At 40.7% G+C, this 21,146-nt stretch overlaps 1 protein-coding gene across 11 annotated transcripts in view; it reads left to right on the forward strand.

The window, feature by feature from the left end:
* arvcfb (ARVCF delta catenin family member b) overlaps nt 1-21,146 on the forward strand; it is a 266,459-nt gene that overhangs the window by 61,830 nt on the left and 183,483 nt on the right. For all 11 annotated transcript variants that reach the window (XM_076890600.1, XM_004567262.4, XM_076890606.1 and 8 more), the window contains one exon: nt 4,438-4,522. The gene's annotated coding sequence lies outside the window, so the exon portion shown is untranslated. The remainder of the gene's footprint in view (nt 1-4,437; nt 4,523-21,146) is intronic.

Consider the following 21,146-nt stretch of genomic DNA (forward strand, 5'->3'; position numbering starts at 1 on the left):
AGGATAGACATAGTCTGACATAAGGAGATCTTCTTTTACACCATTCAGTCGAATAAACTGCGTGTTGTACTGTAGCATAGCAGGTGTTAGTGCAATGCACCTGAAGGAGTACCCTGAAACAGAGTAATTAACTTAGTTTGGTGTGAACCGTTCGTGTTTCTCGATTGCCTTCTGGTGCCAGAAAATAAAGAGCATCCAAAAGCATTCTGCAGGATTTGTGCTTTGCAAAAATTATGAACAGGTTAATTAAAAAAAAAAAAAATCTACAAATCTCAATGTGAAGATTTATATGTAGGAGCTGTTTTCTCTTTGCTATGTCTGTCAACCAGAAGACATGTGCAGCAAGCTAACACTGCAGCTCTGCTGAGAGGTGGGTGCTGTCACAAGCATGGAAGGACCAGTGGTGAACCAGCGACAGGGTCATGACGCATGAGGGGAGTGGCCTGTACGACCCAATCCAAGAGATGAACTGGTTCTGATAAAAAGGTGTCAGAATACAAAGGACATCGCAGGTTGTTGTGTGTGGGGCTGCATAACCTCGGACCAGTCAGAGTGCTCATGCTGAACCCTGTCCACTGCCAAAAGCGTAAACAGCGGGCACGTGAGCCTCAGAATTGGACCACAGAGCAAAGGGAGAAGGTGGCCTGTTCTGATGAGTCACATTTCCTTTTAAATGACACGGATAGCTGGGTGCCTTGCTTACCTGGGGAATACCTGGAACCAGACCGCACTGTAGAAAGAAGGGAGTGTGATGCTTTGGGCAGCTGAGAAACTTCGGATCCTGCCTTCCATGTGGATCACTTTGACTCGTCCCACGTATCTTAGTGTTGTTGTAGACCATGCACAGCCATTTTGCAGAGCACAACAAAAAGTTTGACCTGTTTGGCCTCCAAATTCCTCAGATCTCAATCCAATCAACCATCTGTGGCATGTGCTGGACAAACAAGTCCTATTCATGGAGGTCCAACCCCTGAGCTTTCAAACTTAAAGTATTTGTTGCCAGATGGTGGTGCCAGATACCAAAACACACCTTCAGTGGTCTAGTGGGGTTTAGGAGGCAAAAGGGGAACCATCATAATATTATGCATGTGGTCATAATGTTATTCCTGATCAGTGCAGACTGGAGTAATCGATATGCAAAAATAGCACCTCAGAACCAAAAGAGGGATTTTGTGAAATGGATTATGGAGTGAAGTGTCCTTTAGTGTGTCCTCCTGCCTGTGTTTAAGTTTGCTCAAATATTCTGTATGTTAGAACAAAGTTTCAACTTTCTCTGAGACCAGCAGGGGCTGTTCAGATGTTTCTGGCTGGTCGCTTTCATGGTGCCCATCAGACTGTGACCGAGACTTAGGCTTGGGAGTAGCGGTTGTGCGCGTGGGGTGGGGATGGAAAGACAGCATCATATGGAGGGGGGAGGGGTTGGGGGTTGTCATTTAGGAGTGAAGGGGCCAAGCGGAGGAGCAAATTGCTTTTTAATCGATCATATTCCCAGTAAAAGCCACTCCCAGCCCCCGCTCGCCTACTCTTCCCTGCTATTTATAGAAGCTGCACTTGTGTGACTACAGTGTGTGTGCTGTGTGTGAGAAAGAGAGAGGAGAGAGAGTGACATAGGAAAAAAAACAGCAGGCAGGGTTGAGTTTTGTTGACCACTTTAAGTCACTGAAATAGAACTACATTCCCTGTTGTTATCACAAGTCAAAGGCCCCGTGCATATGTATTTTTTTGCTCATTAAAACCTGAGTACTACAGGGACCTTGCTTTATTCATGTGGTTAAAGATGACAGCCTTTTTTTTATTTTAATAGCAAGCTGTTGCTTTGCAAAGGCAATGATTCCAGGCCAATGATACACGAGCACCAGACACTATTCCACCAACAATAAAAAGAAACAACACCACCCAGTCAAAGATGTCATGTGCAGTCGTAGAAGCCCAACAATGCTGTAATGTGATCAGTCTCCCAGCTCCAGTTTCTTGAATCTATTTTGAGTGTGATGCCCAGTGTTGAGACTCACACTAACAGACGCTACCGTGCAGCGTGCACGAGTAATAAATTATGACTCAGCCCAGTGCTGCTGCTGATTGTTGGATCCATTTTCCGTGATGCCGTTGTTTCTAGCTAATCTGCCCCTCGGGGCTTTTGAAAAGGAAGTTTAAGTCTTTATTTTCCTGCTCTGTTGAACATTTTTTTTGTTCTTTTCATAAAGTAGTGAATCATCCCCTTTGTTTAAAAAAAAACCCAAAATAAAGAAAAAAAAATCTCCAGCTGTAATGGTGTCACATAAAAGATCCTGCAGAACGAGCAGTACCAGTGAATGAGGCCGCCGCTTGCAAGCGCTCCTGTCAGTTCTCCTTTGCAGCCCTCCCAGGAATTGTAAATGTCGTCACAGTCTCAACAAGACAGGTTTGTGCTATTTGCTGAAAATGTTTAATGTTGGATGTGCCTCTGTTTTTCTGCAGTGCACCAAAAAAAATGTAGGATTGTTTATTATGACTTTGTAGAAGTTCAAAGACAGGATCTAAATGAGAAGAGCAGAAGCACGCTGGCTAATTTACTGTAACATTCCAGTAATCTGCACAGAAGTGGAAGGCTGAGCAAATTAAAGAGCTTAGAGTGAGAGGAGACTAGAAGGGGAAGGATGGAGAGGTATGCCAGGTTCCCAGCTGCATCCTCCTCTGTGTCAGCATCTTGTCACGGTCTGACCCCTCTGACCAAACAGACATGAGCCTCACCACTCCATGCCGCTGTCTGTCTCCCTCTTATACCCACTGTGTGCTTCTAACACAAAGGTGCTTCAGCAGCCTTCCTGTTGAGACTAGTGGGAGAGTGGCAGGCATTATTGATTGAATATTTTAAATCTGATACCTGCAGATCAACACTGACATTCTGTCTCTTTTCTTTGCACCACTAGGAGACATGTTGATATTATTACTGTTGCATATCTGACCAGGGAAATTGACTAGAAGGACTTTAATCAGCAGCTTATGGATATGAGCCAACAGATGTGAGATTTGGGTGGGGTGTCACTTTGAAATGAAATATTGCAGCATTGGGAGGTACATACAAAAAATGATTATGTGTCAGGCTACATTCAGGACTGCATGTAAATGAAAAATGCAAGTGAGCAGTATTTCACCCTTTTGATGCATAAGGCAAAAACCTTATTATGACTCGGTTGATAAAAATGCACAGAGAACTACAGTTGCACATTGATCTCTGAGTGGAGCCCAACCAAATGCCATGACATGTCGTTCTCATATCATTATATCAGCCAATGTTCTTCTGATGCAACTATGGAAATGCAGATAGAGATATCTGTGAAGGTCCAATCTGAGGTGACCAATACTGCCATGGGAAAAAGAAAGCTCACAGGAAAAACTAAGTGCAATCCATGATTCAGTTTTCCGGTTCTACCTTTAGAAACAATAACTTGAAGTAGTATGACTTTATCAGCCTTGATTAAATCATTGTGAATGAACTTTAGCTCACTCTTCTTTACAGCACCGACTCACTTCATTGAGGTTTGTGGTTATTCATTTATGCATCATTGTCCTGTTGTAAGACCCAGTTTTGGGCAAGCAAATCTCTGCTTTGGTCTTGTCTGTCCAACGGACTGTGTTCCAGAAGTTGGATGATTTGTTTAGGTGCAGCATTACAAAATTAAGCTGTGCTGCCATGTTTGCTTTAAAGAGAATATGTTCTCTCTTGGCAACTCTTCCAAACCAGCCATATTTGTTCTGTCTTTTTCTAATTGTACCATTATACACAACTTTTACCTAATGCTTGTAGAGTCTGAGATTCGGTTTTTTGTTTTTCTGGGGCTGAATTAGCTGGGAGTTTCACTCCTGGGAGATTAGAATGTTTTGCACCTGTGAATAAATTTCTTGCTATAGAGTGATGGACTTCAAAATGTTTGGAGGTGGCGTCATATCACTTTCTAGATTGATGGACAGCAATAATTGCTTCTCTCAGATCATTGCTGATGATCATCTGTCTTTGGCTTGGTGTTAACACTCGCCTAAATGATCCAGACTACAAACGTTCAAAACGTCTGCCTTTGTAGAGTTTACCATCTGTCTTTGACTGCATAGAGTCATGTGAGGACTTTGTTTTACACATGACTGTACAATCTCTATATGATAGATGATAGAATGATAAATATCCCTTTTCTTGACTGTACAGCAGTTCCTTGTTCTAGTTCTTGCAGTAATTTAAGTCATGAAATATTCTCTGCAGTAACTGTGGCTTACCAACCACAATAACTAAGATATTAAGAAGAAGTCTTTGCTTGGAAACATACCCATGCTCTTTATGGGTTTATATATAGATGCTATCTGTCCCCATTTAGGTGAAACCATATTTTTGGATTTATTCTTGTAAATTCATCCTCTTTGTCTAGTCCTCAAACAATTCTGAAATGTTTTTAATCTGTTTTTCAGGTACAGCAGCCCAAGAGTTGTGACTCTGCTCTGATAAATGTCAGCCTGCTCTGATATTTGTATGGGTCTATCACCACAGCCAAAGGTGAGTTCATGCTATTGGCAATCCAGTTGTAATATATGTTGTTGTCAGAGGTTTCAACAGGTGCAGCACACGTTATGAGACAGTGTTAAAGTGCATCTGCAGAATCAAAGAAGCAGTTTATGTAGCTAATTTAAAGTTTGGGTCATCCAAGTTGTTGACACTTCTTTTGTCTGCCAGGTCTGTAGGGCTGCACTTTTATACAGGAACAGACAAAATTTCTCCTCTTACATATATCTTAGTTGGCTTTCTTGAATTCATCCTAGGAAAATGCTACAAGTACTCCATTTGACAGCCTTTTTTGAGTATTCTAACGTACTGATGTTCTTGTTTCAGATAGATACAGTAATGCCTTGTTGGCAGTTGACAAATAATTAAGGCCTTGGTGTTGGTTTCCTAGGAGCTGTAAACTGAAGTTGAACCTATTTGTGGAAGTTAAGATCCCCTTCCCCCCCCAAAAAAAGAAGTGAAGAGAAAAACATTGGTCAGACTTTCTTTGCTAACTCTGAAAAGAGGACTCTGTTTAGTCGCTGATTTACTCGAACACTGAGTAGCAACCGTCTGTTGTTCCATTTTGATACTGTGGTTAATCTTTCTTCTGGCAGCTGAAACGGGGCATTTGTGTAGTGTGAATGAATACAAAGTATATCCCAAGTCCAGGTCATGTTTTGTTTCTGTCTTGATCTTGTACTTCTTTTTTAATGGGATTGAGCTATTGCACTGGCTGTTCTTGGGGGAGCAGTACATCACCGGAGCTGTGTTTGCCCACCTCAACTAGGAGTTTTATCCTGGCTTCAGATGAGAGACCAGCTTTAAGACCTGACAAGAAGAAGATATAAAGACTAGCCAAAAACAAAATTACGCAAAATCGTAAAGTCAACCAGGCTCCGGCATCCGGTATTGAAAGCACTGGCAGGGGATTTTAAGCCACCTCCACTGCCCCCTGGGGCTATGGTTCTGCCTCAATTGGTACCTTTTCTACTATTCCCCTGAGAGGCAGGAACAGACTGCTGGGAGAGAACCACTCAATGATACCTCAGTATCATATCTTTTTAGAATTCCTGCAGACGGGCGACGTGTTTATTTTTTTGATTTAATGTTTCATTTTTGTCCCTCTCTTTAAGTGCTAAAAACCTTTTCCTTTATTATTCATGCAGGTGGTAATAAGTGACCATCTGTGGACCCACTGTTTATCGCAGATTGGTTTCAAAAGAGGTGAAATCAGGGACACACACTCAGTTGCTCATTAAGCACCCTGCAGTTCATGCACTTCTTTTTTATAGTTGCATAGCAACTAAAATAATCAAGTGCACCTTGTGCCGTTTAATCTCTTATTCTTGTTTGTTACTGGCAGCCGACACGAAACTTCTCATTTGTGTTTATGGACCGCGGGACAAAAACTGATGCAGTGAGATTTTTCTTTGTAAATAACAAGTTCAGTGTGACCTTTCTCAGTAAAACTAAAGCATTTGGTCTTCAGTTATAAATAATGTCCACCTCAGCCCTTGCCATACCTGCAGAGGATGTCAGCGTACAACAGGTTCACCATGTAAAACGTGCAGAATAAATGCAGGGCTGAGAAGGTTAAGTGGACTGACATAAGGTCAGTGTAGTTATCTGTCTGTAAGACCCATTTTCATATCAAGGTCATTTTATCCTGAAGTCCTTGGCTCCTCAAAATGGCATCGGTTTAATTAATTCTCTGGAGCTTCACTAAGAAAGACCATTTTAGTAGTAAAGGACCACATATTAATCTGCTGGCACGGGGCCAATTACGGTACCCTGTCACTGTTCGTGTATGGCTTGTGTGGACTAATTGACTTGTCCAGACCTGAGCTCTGTGATTTAAACTTTGGTGTATGGCAGAAAAGTGGGACTATAATAATGTAATGATAATGCGGTAATGTTAATACTGTAATGGTAATCGCATAATGTGGAATTTTTTGAATTTGTGGTGAAGAGTGCTGAAGAGCATTTTCATTTGCGGTTTGTAGAGTCTCTGCAACTATATAAATGTTGTTGTATCACAAGCAGGTAGATGCTACTGTTTCATGTAGCACTGCCTCTTCATCAAAGTTTTACACACTCCCAAAGCGTAACATATTAAGCTATGTGACCAATCGTTGGTAACCCAACACGTTTCTATGTTACTCGTTCGGAAAAAGGAGGAAACATGAGAACCGTTTGGACTCAATCTACACATGTACATTTATTTTACGTTCTCATCATGAATCGCTTTGGAAAACACTATCTAGCGTGATTAAGGTTGTGGTTAGGGTTAGGATTAAGGTTAGGGTTAAGGCTGGAATACACAGCTGGAATGTGTGTTACCACCAGGAACGTCATTCTTCTGGATTTCATCCACAATCCGGCGCATACCATACGAACACCGTTACCTTTTGCGTTCTCAGAGTGTTTAGAGTGTTTTAGTCATTTATCACCTTCTCAGGTGTTTCTCATTTTCTTTGAAACATATACTTGCTAACTAAATATTTGAAGAGGTCTGACTATGGGCCAAATAAACAGGCAACTTCATTGGATCTTGAGCTTTGGGAATTTAGTTATTTCTATATGTGGGACTCCAGGATTAATTGAAAATTTTGAAAACAAAATCACTGTATCCCTGAATATGTATGACCATGTCAATGTTTCTACTACAAAGTGCAACAGTTGAAACCCCTGTTAAATCACAAATCTACAGAATTGATAATCACATTTTTTGGGGAAATCCGAGTTCAGTGAGACAAGCCACACCCGGACCTGATTACTGTCAGACCCGTTGAATCAATGAATCACTTAAATTGAACTTGTCTGACGAGGTGGCGTAGGCTTAACGATCCCAAAAAGCATCACATCGTGCCACAAACTAAAGAAATTTAAGAACAGCTGAGAAACAAAGTCATTCGTCTTGAGGGTGGCTGTCACTCGTTAGGAAGAGCAGGTCATCTACTAATCAGATGGTTGGTAGTTCAATCTCCAGTCTCCAAAGTATCCTTGGCCAAGATACTAAACCCTGAGTGGCTTTTCTTTTTGAGACCAATTTCAGTCAGCAACTGCTGGTCGATGAGTTGGGAATTCCAAATTTTCCCACTAAACCTGTGAATACCAGATGGTGTCTGATGAGTCTTTAGGCCTGTGTGACTATGGCTTAATGTGTATATTGTTTATGTTGCCCCCGGAGATGATTTAAATTGCTTATATACTGCTTGGTTAGCTTTATGTATACTAGTACAGCATAGTAACTAAAAATAGGTGGCTGGGAGAGAGAATAAGCCTCACAAATACCTGTCCAATCAGTGCAGAGTCAAAGGGTTCCTTCTCTTTTAGTGGTATCTGGCGGAGCTAAGTATTGAGCTTAAAATCCATGCTTATGGCAGACATTATAAGTTGGCTCAGCTCTGTCCTGCAATTCAGCAACTGTTTCAACAAAGTTTTGAAGATTCTTTTTTTGACAGTGCTGTTGAATGTGCAGAGGAGGACTTTTAATAAGACAGCATCAGCCAGCAGTCACACAGCCCATCTCTAAGGACCAACAGGCCCACAGCCTGAACTCAACAGCTTTCTGTCTCTCTCTCTCTCTCTCTCTCTCCCCCCCCCCCCACCCCCCCCCCCCCCCCCCCCCCCCACCCCACCCCCCGATCTTTTTGTCTCTTTCACACTGACACCTTTGAGAATCTGGTGTTTTGTTTTTATCTGAAGGAAGAGCAACTGCTGGCCCATAGGCCAGTATTCCCAGTATGGTCAGTTTTCCAACGAATTGAGATAGAGGAGTATTTATTAGAGGTAATCGTGCTTTTTATGAAACCCACTCTCACGTTTATTTGTGCTTCTTTCACATTAGATTTCTTTTTTACATGATTAATCAGAACAATTGCTCAAGAGAACTGCTAGCCCAAGTGACACTTAGGCCATGTTGTTACTGAAATGATTTCTTGACATCCTCTCCCCTCCGCTTCAGGAAGTGTTCAAATAATGTTTATTGCACACTTTGATTCATTCAATGCCAGAACTAGACTGAAGCCACTGTTAATCATTTTATGCACTGGAGGCACATTAATGGTCTGACGAAAGATGACTTTAATAAGTTAATGTACGGCAAGTGAGAAGAGCTTTTTATGACTGGATCTGGCACCATGAATTGGTTGAGACAGAGCGCGAAATGGGTTTTCAGCCATGCAGTCAACTCGAGTCCACAGCTGAATGTGCAATCTTTTTAGGAAATTACAGGTTGTAATGATAAAGCCTTCGCGTCTGCATTTACCACAGTAATGAGGCTGACCATACTCATAACATGCCATTTCCAACATTTCAGCTGCAGCAGAGAACTTGACGGTGAAAAAAACAAGAGGTTTTTCAGGCTTCTTCGATTGTATGTTTGACTTGAACAAAATTAGTGTGGTGCTGAAGATATGGATGGTGTGTAGAGCTCATATTTGCAGAATCCCAAAATATGAATGTGGTGGGGTTTAGCTGGAGCCAAAATTTCTGTGTATCTACTGCATATTCAACCTGATGCTATTTATTATATTCCCATTCTGTCACTGCAGCACATTAATAACACTGTGGAAATACCTTGGGACCAACTGCTCCATTTTAGTCGGTTTGTATAGCACTTTCGCTAATAATTACATCTTCCAGAGCAGTCCAGAGAGAACATGCACTTATCTCCAGTGGGCTGCTTCTTGGGTGACAATTGTGGGTGTTTTATTAAATGGTCACAAATTATAGTGCCACCCCAGGAGGGCTGCTGTCTTTAGTTTCCTCTGTGATATTGTTATGGAAAACTTTAGTCTGCTGGCAAAAAGGTCACAATAAAGCCCGTCTGTGTTAAAATCTCTTCTCTAGTCATGGTTTTACCTATCTGAATTAAATGCCATAATGTCTGCATGCTAGAACAAAATGTTTACCACCTTATTGTAATTTGTTAGCATGCTAACACACTCCACTTGTTTTCAGGGAACGTACATGAAGTGAACATGTCTCCCTAATGACAGTGCATTTACAATATGAGCCTTTACTTTTAATTCTATGGTACTTTTGTGGTATGTTACTGTAGTTTTATCCTTGAACTTTTGGTAACAGAGATAACATCTCTTAAAGGTTTGTTTAACAGTTTTAAATTCACTAGTGATCAGCTCCCTAGCATTAAACAGAGAAGCTGGTGATGTATATTAATATTAGCATTCATGCATGTCCTTTCAAAACCTTAAGCCCACTGGGCATTTTCTGTGAGACTGCTTGTGTTTGCTTGTGTCACAGCAAAGTAAATTTCCACTTCAGATGGTAAGTGAAGCTGTCTTATTCTTCTTCAGAAACTTTATCTCACAGTGCACAAACTACCAATGTACCCTTCAAGCATACTTCAAAGGACTACAACATAGGAGAAGGATTCCTGGAGTCCATGTCGAAATCTGAAATGGAGAATTATGGCTCCATCACACTATAGTCAAAATAACACAAGCTCTTTGCGATTAGCAAAAACTGGTAACTGCTCAGTGATAGCACTATTTTTTTCTATCAGAGACTGACTGCGAGTAGTTGATCTTAAGGTGATTGCACAGGTCATCTAATGGGAGGCAACCTGTCTCCTGGTCCAACTCGGACTGACCTGCAGTCACTCTCAGACAGATTGGTGAATAGTAAATGGACTGGTACTTATAAAGCACCCTTCTACTCAATTTAGAGCACTCAAAGTGCTTTCTGCTACAAGTCTCATTCATCCAATCACACAGCTTTTAACTATACTTGAGCACTTTCAATTAACATTCACACACACTCGAACTTCAATGGATGCATTGGGGTTTAATATCTTGCCCAAGGATACTTTGACACATGGAGAAACCAGGGAACCAGCATCCACCAACCTCCTGATTGGAGGAGTGGCTGTGGCGTGATTGGCGGACCTTTGCAAAAAACTGTCATCTAATGTGTAAACGCAGATTTCTACTGTACTGTGTTCAATTTGAGTCTGCACTGATGAGTGCAACTCACCTATGGCACGTCTCTTTGCAATAGGAGCCTCGACTCAAGTGGTTGCCAGCTGCTTGTATTCTGCAGTGGCAAATTGCATGCAGTTGCCAATTTGACCGCAGTCAATTGCAAAGCAATAGCAGACTGACTACATGTTATTGCAGTTTTATGGCTGTCTTGATGCATTCCTCTTGTGTGACTCCAGCTGGTTAAAATTCAATTCCTCATCTAACTAACCATGCTGCTGTCACTGTGTGCAGGCAACAGTACACGCTTCACTTAACACTGTATTAATGGCAGAGCTGCTCAATGGTGGAGCACAAATAAGTCAACAGTTTCGTTACACACCTTCCGGCAATATAAGTATTTGGCCATAATTTGTACAGTAATTTGTTCCAAATTATTTAACATTACAAATTAGATGCAAGATTTGTGCCGAGCATCAGGTTGAGGTGAGATTTCCTGCAGGAAACCTAAGGCAGAGAGAGAACTTGTAAACTCCACCCAGAAAGGACAGCCGACCAGGAGATTTGAAGCCAGAATCCTTTTTCTGTGGGGCATCGGTGCTAACCAGTTTGCAGTAGTTAGCACTGTTAAAAGGTGTAAGGCTTCACAGAGTTTTTCTTTTAAAAAAGGTGGAGTAAACAACCAGCATCATTGTGATGTTCCAATGCTTAACTCAACTGCAATGCCTATTAGTAAGAAAATACATGTTCATGTCCCCGTGAAGCATTTTCCACACACTGTCAGGCACTCCATGCTTTATACATGTTGATAGCTGTTATTGCAACAATAATTAGCTATGAGCGCAAGCTGTGACAGAGCTGTTGTAGAAGCACTGTGATGCTGCCCTTGCTGTGATGTTTTGAGACTGTATTTGGATGCGGGGCGTTGATGCATTAGAGGGTAGCAGCAGCAGAGAGCTGGCGAGCATGACTAATCCGGGGATCTCCTGTGTGGTGTGTACGACTGGTTGTCCTTCATGCCTCGCTGATGGGTACTGCACACTCACGGCCTCACACACTGACAGAGTCAGGGAAAGATTTGGTAGTAGCTTTGTGTGGAGCTTAGTGCTTTATTATCACATATAGTGTAGTTTAGAGTTTCAGTAATGGGCCCAACTGGCAGCATACAAAGCTTTCAGGTCCTGTTGTGTTACTAGTCACTCTGCTAAATACATTCTGTACTCTTTGGTAAGAATCTGGTGACATTGTCCGTTGTTATGCTTTGCATAGAAATTTCCTTCTTGACAGCAGAGAAAAGGTAGTTTAGATAGTGTTTAGGTAGTTTGTGTTTAGGTAGTGTTGATAATGGACTTCCATTATCAACACCAATAGCATCTTAAATTTCAAAGGATTGTGTTTAAAAACCCTCGTTTTAATTTGCCATTCATTAGATTCATTATTCAGTCTTTGACCTCTTTTGCCTGCACTGCCTTCACTTTATATGAATTCTCTATTATAGCTACAGCCCTGCGGAGACCTTAATTCTGTTTTAATGCTGCAATTTCATTTTGCCTGTTACAACAAAAATGACAAAAAATGATATATGAGGACATTGGCCAAAGCCTTTCCTTCTTAAGTGCCAAAGGAGAGACTCTGAATTAATAGGCTCGCTGTGTTGTTATTCTGCTGCACTGAGGAAAAGTCAAGTTACCGTATTCTCACTTCAGAATGTCAGTTACATGAGATACGGCACCATGAGAAAAATATTTACCCCCTTACTGATTTCTTCGTTTTTTGCACATTTCTCACACATAAATCTTTCAGATCAGCAAACAAATTAGACAAAAATAGTCCCAATAAATGCAAAATGCAGTTTTTAAATGATGATTTAATTTATTAAGGGTGTCGTTTTGGTGCAAATATAAATTATCGAATGTGCAAACTTTTATCAGATGCTTGAACCAATCTGATGAAAATGAATGAAAATAAGTGTGTGTTAGTATACAATAACTGCAATCATGCACTATGTAACTCATGGTTTGGGATTTTAAGATAATTCTGGTTCAGTTTATCCTAATAAAGAGTTGCTATAATGAGAACAACTTGCTGGCTGACCTACACACTGGCACAGTCCTCCATGAACACTGCTTTGTTTATCTGTGCAAGGATGTCTTTCAACGTGGACGTACTGTCAAAGTCATTCTGATATAGTCGTCTGAGGAAACGTAGCAGTAAATAAGTAGAATCATGGACCATTATATGGACAATTACTGACAATTAAAGAAATTAAGAGAGTAGTACTCTACGGTGGCGATAATCAAATGTACATGAGTAATTGATCAGCAGCAAGTGTGTGCACCTCTATAAAAGCAGACGTTTGGGAATTTGTGGTCTGGAGCATTCACAATGCCACAATCTTCCGAGTGGAAGTCCCAGCAAATTCATCTTAAAGTCAAACTGTGCAATACTCAAAGAAACTGCAAAGAAAACCAACCAAACAAAGAACTACATGTCAGTCTTTACAGGCCTCCAATAAGATTTTCAGTGTTAAAATTCATGAAAGCACAAAAGATTGACCAAGTATAGCTTTTTTGGAAGACCTGCCAGGAGAACACCTGTTGTCTCTAAAAAGACACGGCAACACAGCTTAAGTTTGCAAAGTTGAACAAACCACAAGACTTCAGTGTCCTTTGGAGGGGACCAGATTGGAGTTGTTTGGCCATGATGTACAGTTTCAGATTTGGAGAAAACCAAACACAGCAAATCAGCACAAAAATCTCATACATCACAGTGGTGGAGGGATGATGACTTGGGTTTGTTTTGCAGCCCGCAGAACCTCGGTATCTTACAGACATTTAATCAACCATGAACTCTTCTGTATTCTTAAAGTCAAATGTGAGGCCATCTGTCCAACAGCTAAAGTTTGGCCCACCAGCTAGGTCTTGCAAGCACAGGAGTAAATCTACAGCAGAAAGACGGATTGGCTGAGGTGTTGGATCGGCAGAGTCAAAGTCCAGACCTCAACCTGGCGTGACCTTAAGAGAGTTGTGCATAAACGAAGGCCCACAAACCTCAATGAAATGAAGCAATGTTGTAAAAAATAGAGGCTAAAATTTCACCAACAGCATGACAGAGAAATCAAGCAGAAAATGATCGGTTCAAGTTATTTCTACTAAACATGCTTCTACAAGTCACTGGATCTTTTACATGTGTTTTTCACTTGACTGTATATACAGATGATTAACTTAATTGACATGATGTTAGCATAGCTATCACTTGTTACTCATGTGTCTTGCTAATGTTAGATGTGAATTGTGATGCACTAAGATTTAATATATTTGCTTGAAAGCTTCAGACTATTTGTCTCTGTATCACTAGCAGTCCTAAGCACCACGTGTTTCCCTTTTCTGCTGTTACTTTGTGGACGGGATGACCCGGTGACTCCAGGCCAGAATAAACATCTTTGTCCTCACTCTGCCCATATCATCTCCAGATACAGCCCGCTGCTATATAGTTCCTTGTTATGGTAGCCTTGACACTGAAGTATCACCCTCTTCTGTGAGCTGAACCCTGTGATTTCTATGTATGTTTTAAATTTATTTAAATTTATCTTTGTATGTGTTCAAGCATTCGTTCTATACTGTTTGTGTAAGTGTGTGTTTATATTTGTGTGTGAGAGGAAGGACGAGAGATTGGCCTCCTGTTCTCCTGCTGCAGAAACCCTGTGCTGGAATGTTAATTGGTATGACTGGTCTGTCTCTCTGATAAGACGCAAGGCCATGTTTAATAAACCAAAGATTAAGATGTCCCACTGTCTGAATGCACGAGGCGAGGGTAGAGGAAGAGTGTGTTTTTTTTTTTTGTTTTTTCCCCCTGCCTTTCTCCTCCACACAATCCACATCCCGTTGCCTCATAACAAATAGAAAACCAGCAGTATTACAGAGTGTGAGGTGATTCACGAAGAGGCTCAAAACGCATGTATCATTAAGACTGGAGCAGCGAGGTTTTGAAGTTATGCTAATGAGGAGCTTTTTGGTGCTACAAATCTAACCGTCGTTTGAATAATTCCTCTGCTCGTCCCTCCTCTGCTCCATTCTGCCTCTTTTCCATCTTCTTTCCATTCTACAAGAGTCGCACTTTCAAGGACGCAGCATTGGAGTGAAGCTGTGCACATGCTGTTTAAGGGAGGTGATGGTAGATTAGACAGCAGCTACAAGAAGCTCAGCACAGACCTCTGACCGGAGGCTTCTCCTCCCACATACAGCCTATAATAAAGAGATCATTTTGCCATGCAAATATATGTATATATAGAAAATCTGTGTGAATGTAGAGAATCTATATTTGTAATCATACATAAGAAGTATACAAATGCCTCCACATGGTAACCCCCGCTTGTCTGAGGAGGGCAGCTTTTAACTTTATGATCACTCATGTAATTTAATCCTGACATTTAGGGCTATATCCTGTATGCTGTATTCATATAAGACCAGTTATAGCATAGCACAGACCCTGATGAATATTAAACAGAAGCTTTTTGGTCAATGTAAGAGTGGTTTTACATGCTGGAGTTATTGCAAAACATTACAAGTATTCAGTGCGTTTCTATATCCAGCAGACTTTTATTGTTGACAGGTCAGCAATTAAACCCCATGCTCTAAGTCAGGCCAGGATGATACTACTGCTACTGAATTATTCATGCAAAGCTTGTTTATATATGCTTAAGTGTCCAGAAAGACGAGCAGAATAGTATTGACCTGGTATGCAATAAAAAGAGCAAACAATAAGTGCCATATTCATTCTTCTTCATTCAACCTAAAAGTAAGTCAGAGTGGAGTGGCTGATGATCTAATTAAAAATGTTATTGGTAAGATTTTGTAATATATTTAAAACGTAGCCGGGCTTTGTTTGGCAGTTAAACCCTTGTGTCTGAGTTTTGAATTAACTGTAAATAAGATAAAGATCCTGTTGCAGAAGCTTGAGAGCAGGAAGGCAGTAGAACTGAGTGAGGTGAATAACAATGTTCAGTTCTCTGGTAAAGAGTCTACAGGTCTGAAGCACACTGTATATTTAATGTGGTTTGTAGGCAAAGACACACTGATAATCTTATAAAATGAGAGTGTAGTATTTCAGAATATGTGGATAAAACATTTCCAGTCTGTAATTAGCGTCTCAGTCGTGTTACTCGAGGACATTCTCATGCACAAACTTGTGAACCAGTTTTTTACGAAAATAAAACTGTTTACATAGTGGCAGTTTTAATAGATGTGAGAAGCATCTGCATAATAAGGAAAACTGATGTTGTAAGTGTGTATTTGTGTTAACCTAAATTTGGCTTGTCAGTTTGTTGTTTTAAAGTAGGCCCAAGCTGTTAAGTAAGATGATAAGAGTGTGAGAATTGAAATTTGTGTGTAAAAGGTTGGAAAATGGCAGACTATCTTGGTGAAAGAAAAAGTCGTGTTTACAGGTAGCAGTATACCAGCTCATAGGGCTGCTCGATTATGGCAAAAATGATAATTATTTTCACTGAAATTGAGATCACGATTATTTGACGATATTTATTTAACCCTTTAAGACCTACTATAGAACCAAGTCCACCAGAGCTCATATTATTTTTTTTACATGTTGTAGTGCCATTCGTGGGAGCATTTCAAGTTGCTATACATCAATACAACTGTTATAGCCCATATTTTAATAATATGTATGCATTAAGTCCATAGTAATTACATAAATTGCAAAAAAGTGCAATAAACTACAAAAAAAATTGAAAATCACTTTTGTTTTGTTTACATATATTTCTACTTGGAGAAGTTTAAGAGGTTTATCCCTCAAAACTTTAAATACAATAAAGTTGCAAAAAATAGTTTCCCACCACAGGAAATTTATTTTGAGTGTCTTCATAGTTTTATTTTGGAGATACAGCAATTTTTATATACTGCAGGAAAAACAAAAAACAATCCTATGATGCAAATTTGCAAAGAAAACAGCATGTGCATCATTTCACTGTGGGAAGTGTTACGAACAGCTGATAGGATCGGCAAAGCGTGTTTCTGGAATATTATGTTTTTGTTCCTGCAAGCGCTTTTTATGCAATTTTTGCAAAGCTATATGTGGAACGAAACCATGACCGAGGACAAGCTGATGGCATCAGATGTAAGTACAACTCCTCCGGTTTCATATGCAAAACAAATTATTGCGCTAGCTTACACGGTTCAGGTTCTACAGGGATTTAAAAATAGTTACGCAAAACGGAGCATGCTGCTCTGACCGGCTTTAAAGGGTTAACAATGACTTTAAAAAAATAATATAAAATAGTGTGCAACACCACTGAAGTTTTTTTTTTTTTAAACTCTCTTTTCAACCAACGGCAGTCACTCTCCAAATAACTTCTGCTTAGCTTTCCGAGCTTCCCTCGGGTCCTCTTAATCAGCGGTCTCCAACCTTTTTTGCGCCACGGACCGGTTTATGCCCGACAATATTTTCACGGACCGGCCTTTAAGGTGTCGCGGATAAATTAGGGAGGGGCTAATAATCGGCTCAGTCATTTTTAATGATCGTTGAAAGCCCCGATCGTAATCGTGATTAAAATTCGATTAATTGAGCAGCCCTACCAGCTCATGCACATATGAAGCGTCCTGGTTTGTAATAGTTCTGTGGTCTAGTCAACACCATGTTCGGACTGTTTGCAAGCTTGCGGTGCTTACAGTGTCAATAAGCTCCCCCACATTAGGTTTGTTGAACTTTGCGAATCATTTTCAGGCACAGGCTGTCTGAGTGCTGTTATTGATTTATATGGAAGAGGGCCTGGACTCGCCCAGTTGTAGAGGCAGTGTAAACTAGAAATTGTGCTTGTTCAGAGACACTGAGATGAAGGTTTGGTTATTATTTTGGAAAATCGCTCCTTAGTTTACGAGCTGCTACATTTGTGAATGTGTCCTTTCTAATAAAAGAGGTGGATTTGCTTTAATACATTATTAATAAATCAATGAACCTTTTTTCCGTTAAACAGCCTAAACTTCGAAGAGTCTCCGGACTCCATGAAATCAATTTCTTGAGGGTCAGGGACGATTGACCACATCTCCTCTTGGACGTGTAAAGTTGAGGTTCAGAAGAACTACGGCAGGATCAGGGGAGCCTATTCTTGTCAGCATAGTGAGGCCAACAGTGGCAAAGTGCATAGCTTAGTATGATGACAAACAGGAAAGCTGCAAGGGGGTCTACATGCAGGACATGAGGGTCAATGGTTAATGTGTCTGTTGATTTACATGTATATTAACTAGTTGCTTTTTTGTATTATTATTATTTATCAAAAAAACTGATGATGCATAGATAAAACACAGCACGTTAATGAAGATTTTGGAGGGTGTTTGACTGCCTACAAAACGTTAGGCCCTTATCATAGTGTAGAGGTTACCACATTCACCTAACATGCATAAGATCCCCTGACACAAGTCCCTTTGCCACTGTAGTTTCATCTCCTGCGGTGAACATTTGTGAAGAAGGTAGAAGCGAAGAAAGCTTCCGTTTTTTTAAGACCACAGTCGAAGCTTCCAGACAGTTGCAACAAAGAGTGACTGAAATAAACATGCATAAGTGAAAATCTAAATAAAATACAATACTCCTCCAATAGAGCACTTCGCTGTCAGACTGCAGGCTTACTTGTGGTTCTAGGGTACTTAAAAGTAGAAAAGGAGGCAGAGCCCTCAGCTTTCAGGCCCCTCTCCTGTGGAACCAGCTCCCAGCTTGGATTTGGGAGACTGACACCTCTCTTCTTTTAAGATTAGGCTTAAAACTTTCCTGTTTGATAAAGCATATAGTTATGGCTGGCTCAGGTGTCCCTGAATCCTCCTTTAATCATGCTGCAATAGGCGTAGGCTGCTAGATGGTGCACCGAGTGCTTCTTCTTCACTCACCTCCTTTCACTCTTTGTCTTTATATACCAGTTTGCATTTGATCATGAATTATTATTAATCTCTGGCTCACAGTGTGTTTTTCGTCTTGTCTCTATCCTCTCTCCACCATAACTGTCCCTCCCTGAGCCTGCTTCCACTGGAGGTTTCTTCCTGTTAAAAAGGAGTTTTTCCTTCACTCTGCTGCCAAGTGCTTGCTCATAAGGATTTTTCTTTTTGTTGGTGTTTTCTCTTTATTATTGTAGGGGAACTGACTGTTGTTGTGATTTGATATAAATAAAATTGAACTGATAAATATAATAAATACAGGAGAAGGACATTTAAAAAACAGAATATAAAACAATCAAGGTCAAATGTGTCAAAAGTTAAACAATATGCATATTAATATGTCAGTTACAGTTATGCAGAACAATTATTGCCCCTTTTTATGTTTGAACTTGTAGATAAAAGATCAGAATAGTATCCATTTTAAATTTTACCAACAAAGCACATACACTCTCTTTCTGAAATGTCAAATCTTTAAGCTGATATCATTAGTGTCACTTAAGGTTTACATGAGGTCGGTACATTAGCAAAATAATGCAAGTCATTTACAAATGTGTAAGTGGGTGTTTGTGTTTGTGGGGTGTTAAATTGGCAGTACTTTGTCATCCTCTTACAGCTGTAGAGAAAAGGTAGGGACCTCCTCTTAGGTCCATGAGCTCTATTGCAACAGGCTCAACAGTGGAGTGACCTGAGGAATAAATCTATCGAGTGGAAACAACAGAACAATTCAATGACGAGCACTCTGCATACGAATGGTGCACCTGATGATGTGAAAAGGGACCGTTACAAATTTGGCTACAGGCAGGAATGGAAAACATGGATCTGTTTATCTAACAACGTGCAGTCTGTATTTTCCAGCGAATCACCGATATCTGAGGTTCTGGCCGTCACAAGCATAGTTTTTCCACCAAGCAGCTTTACTGCAGCAGTTAGTGGATCAAAGTGCTTATTGAGGTGCATCTTGTTAACAGATGCCTAAATTTATCACTATCATCTCCTGTCGGTTTCATTGCTTAACGCCCACAAGCAACCGACGAGGGAGGATCAAAACATAACACCATGAATTTTTCCTGGCAGGGGCTGATTTTCTTTGATTGCTGACGGGCGACAATTTCTCCCTTCACTGATTCCTAGAATGGGCCCACAGTGAGACCTCAGGCTTAAGACAGACCACACATGGAGGTGGAGGTCTGCAGAGTCTCTGTCACACTGCCATTGATCTCTGTCATCCTTTTCAGCTTGTTTCTTACACCCTCCGGGCCAGTCTTCTTAGAAAGTTGACTTGGTGGCACTTAATGAATGTGTAAAACCTGATTTCTAGGACCATCATTTGGATTGTTAGACGCATCAACCGACAGCTGAGACAGCCTTCATCAAAGTATGTCACAGATTTGAGGACAAATTCTCAGAAGCCAATCGGCAAGAGACTGACAGGGACTGCAGGGACAGGGACGGGGATTACCATGTCCCTGTGTCTGTATTAAAGTGGGCAGTATGTCCACATTTAAGTCAATTTCTCTCTCTCTCTGTTGAGCAAGCCCTTTCTTTCACCACAGAAAGCTGTATAGATTGTCTTACATACAAAAAAGTACCCATCAGGACCTACAAACAGGATTTAACATGTAAAGACTGGTAGGTTTCACTTTTTCGTGAAATGAAGACTATGGAGCATTAATTGTTGCTCTGATTAAAAAAAAAAGTAAAACAAGATTTTGATGTTCTCTGACTTGGCTGCTTCACGTCTCTTTGTCTGAATGAGGGAAGCGGAGCTGGGCCAGCTTTGACCGCCTCCCTCTGTTTCCCCTCACCTTCATTGTCTTCTCTTTATTCTCCACTAACCGCCACTGACGGCATCACTGCTCTCACATAACCCTCCTGCCTCTGTTCTCCTGTCCCCTCTAAAACCGGTGTGACCACTGAACGGACAGGACGTCAAAAGAAGGTGAAAACAACGTTCGGAAGTATCAGTGTTGCTTTCGCTCTTCTCCTGGGACTCGGAGAGAGAATCGATAGTTTTTCATTAACCTGTCTTCCCTCTGTAAAGTACAGTACTACACACTTAAGTAGTGGCGGTGTTGGTGGATGATTTCTCTCTGTCTTTCACACCAACACATACATTCCACCTGGTGCACATGCGGCTTTTCACTCTAGCAACTGAACTTGCTTTTAACATTGCAAAGGTGACGTTAACCAGCACACAAATGCACCAGATTCTTCAAAGAAAATCTGGTGCCTGAAGCTCAGTTTATGCAATAGAAGCTGTGCCACAAACTACCAGACTGCACCCTCTTGTCCATTTTCTTTGGTTATTATGGGTATTTATGGTTTACAAGCATCAGCTAATTCATTAAGAAATATTACACACGCACATATTATGGTGCTTGGTTCGCAAGCTAGTGTTGTTCACTTCAATTCAGTTAGATTCGATTTTATTTATACAGCGCCAAATCACAACATCAGTCGTCTCAAGGTACTTTATATTATAGTGTAGACCCTACAGCAATATATACAGAGAAAAACCCAACAGTTATATGACTCACCTATGAGCAAGCACTTTGGCGACATTGGGAAGGAAAAACTCCCTTTTAACAGGAAGAAATCTCCGGCAAAACCAGGCTCAGGGAGGGGCGGGACAAAACGTCTCACAAAGAATGCAGAATAACCGTCTCCTTGTAATTTTAAATATCAGAAGAAATATGTTCCCACAAATTTTACTTTGTGTTAAATCATTTATTCATTCTGTTAATTATACTACTGGGT

This window comes from Maylandia zebra, linkage group LG12 (genome assembly GCF_041146795.1).
Source record: "Maylandia zebra isolate NMK-2024a linkage group LG12, Mzebra_GT3a, whole genome shotgun sequence".
Lineage (NCBI taxonomy): Eukaryota > Metazoa > Chordata > Actinopteri > Cichliformes > Cichlidae > Maylandia > Maylandia zebra.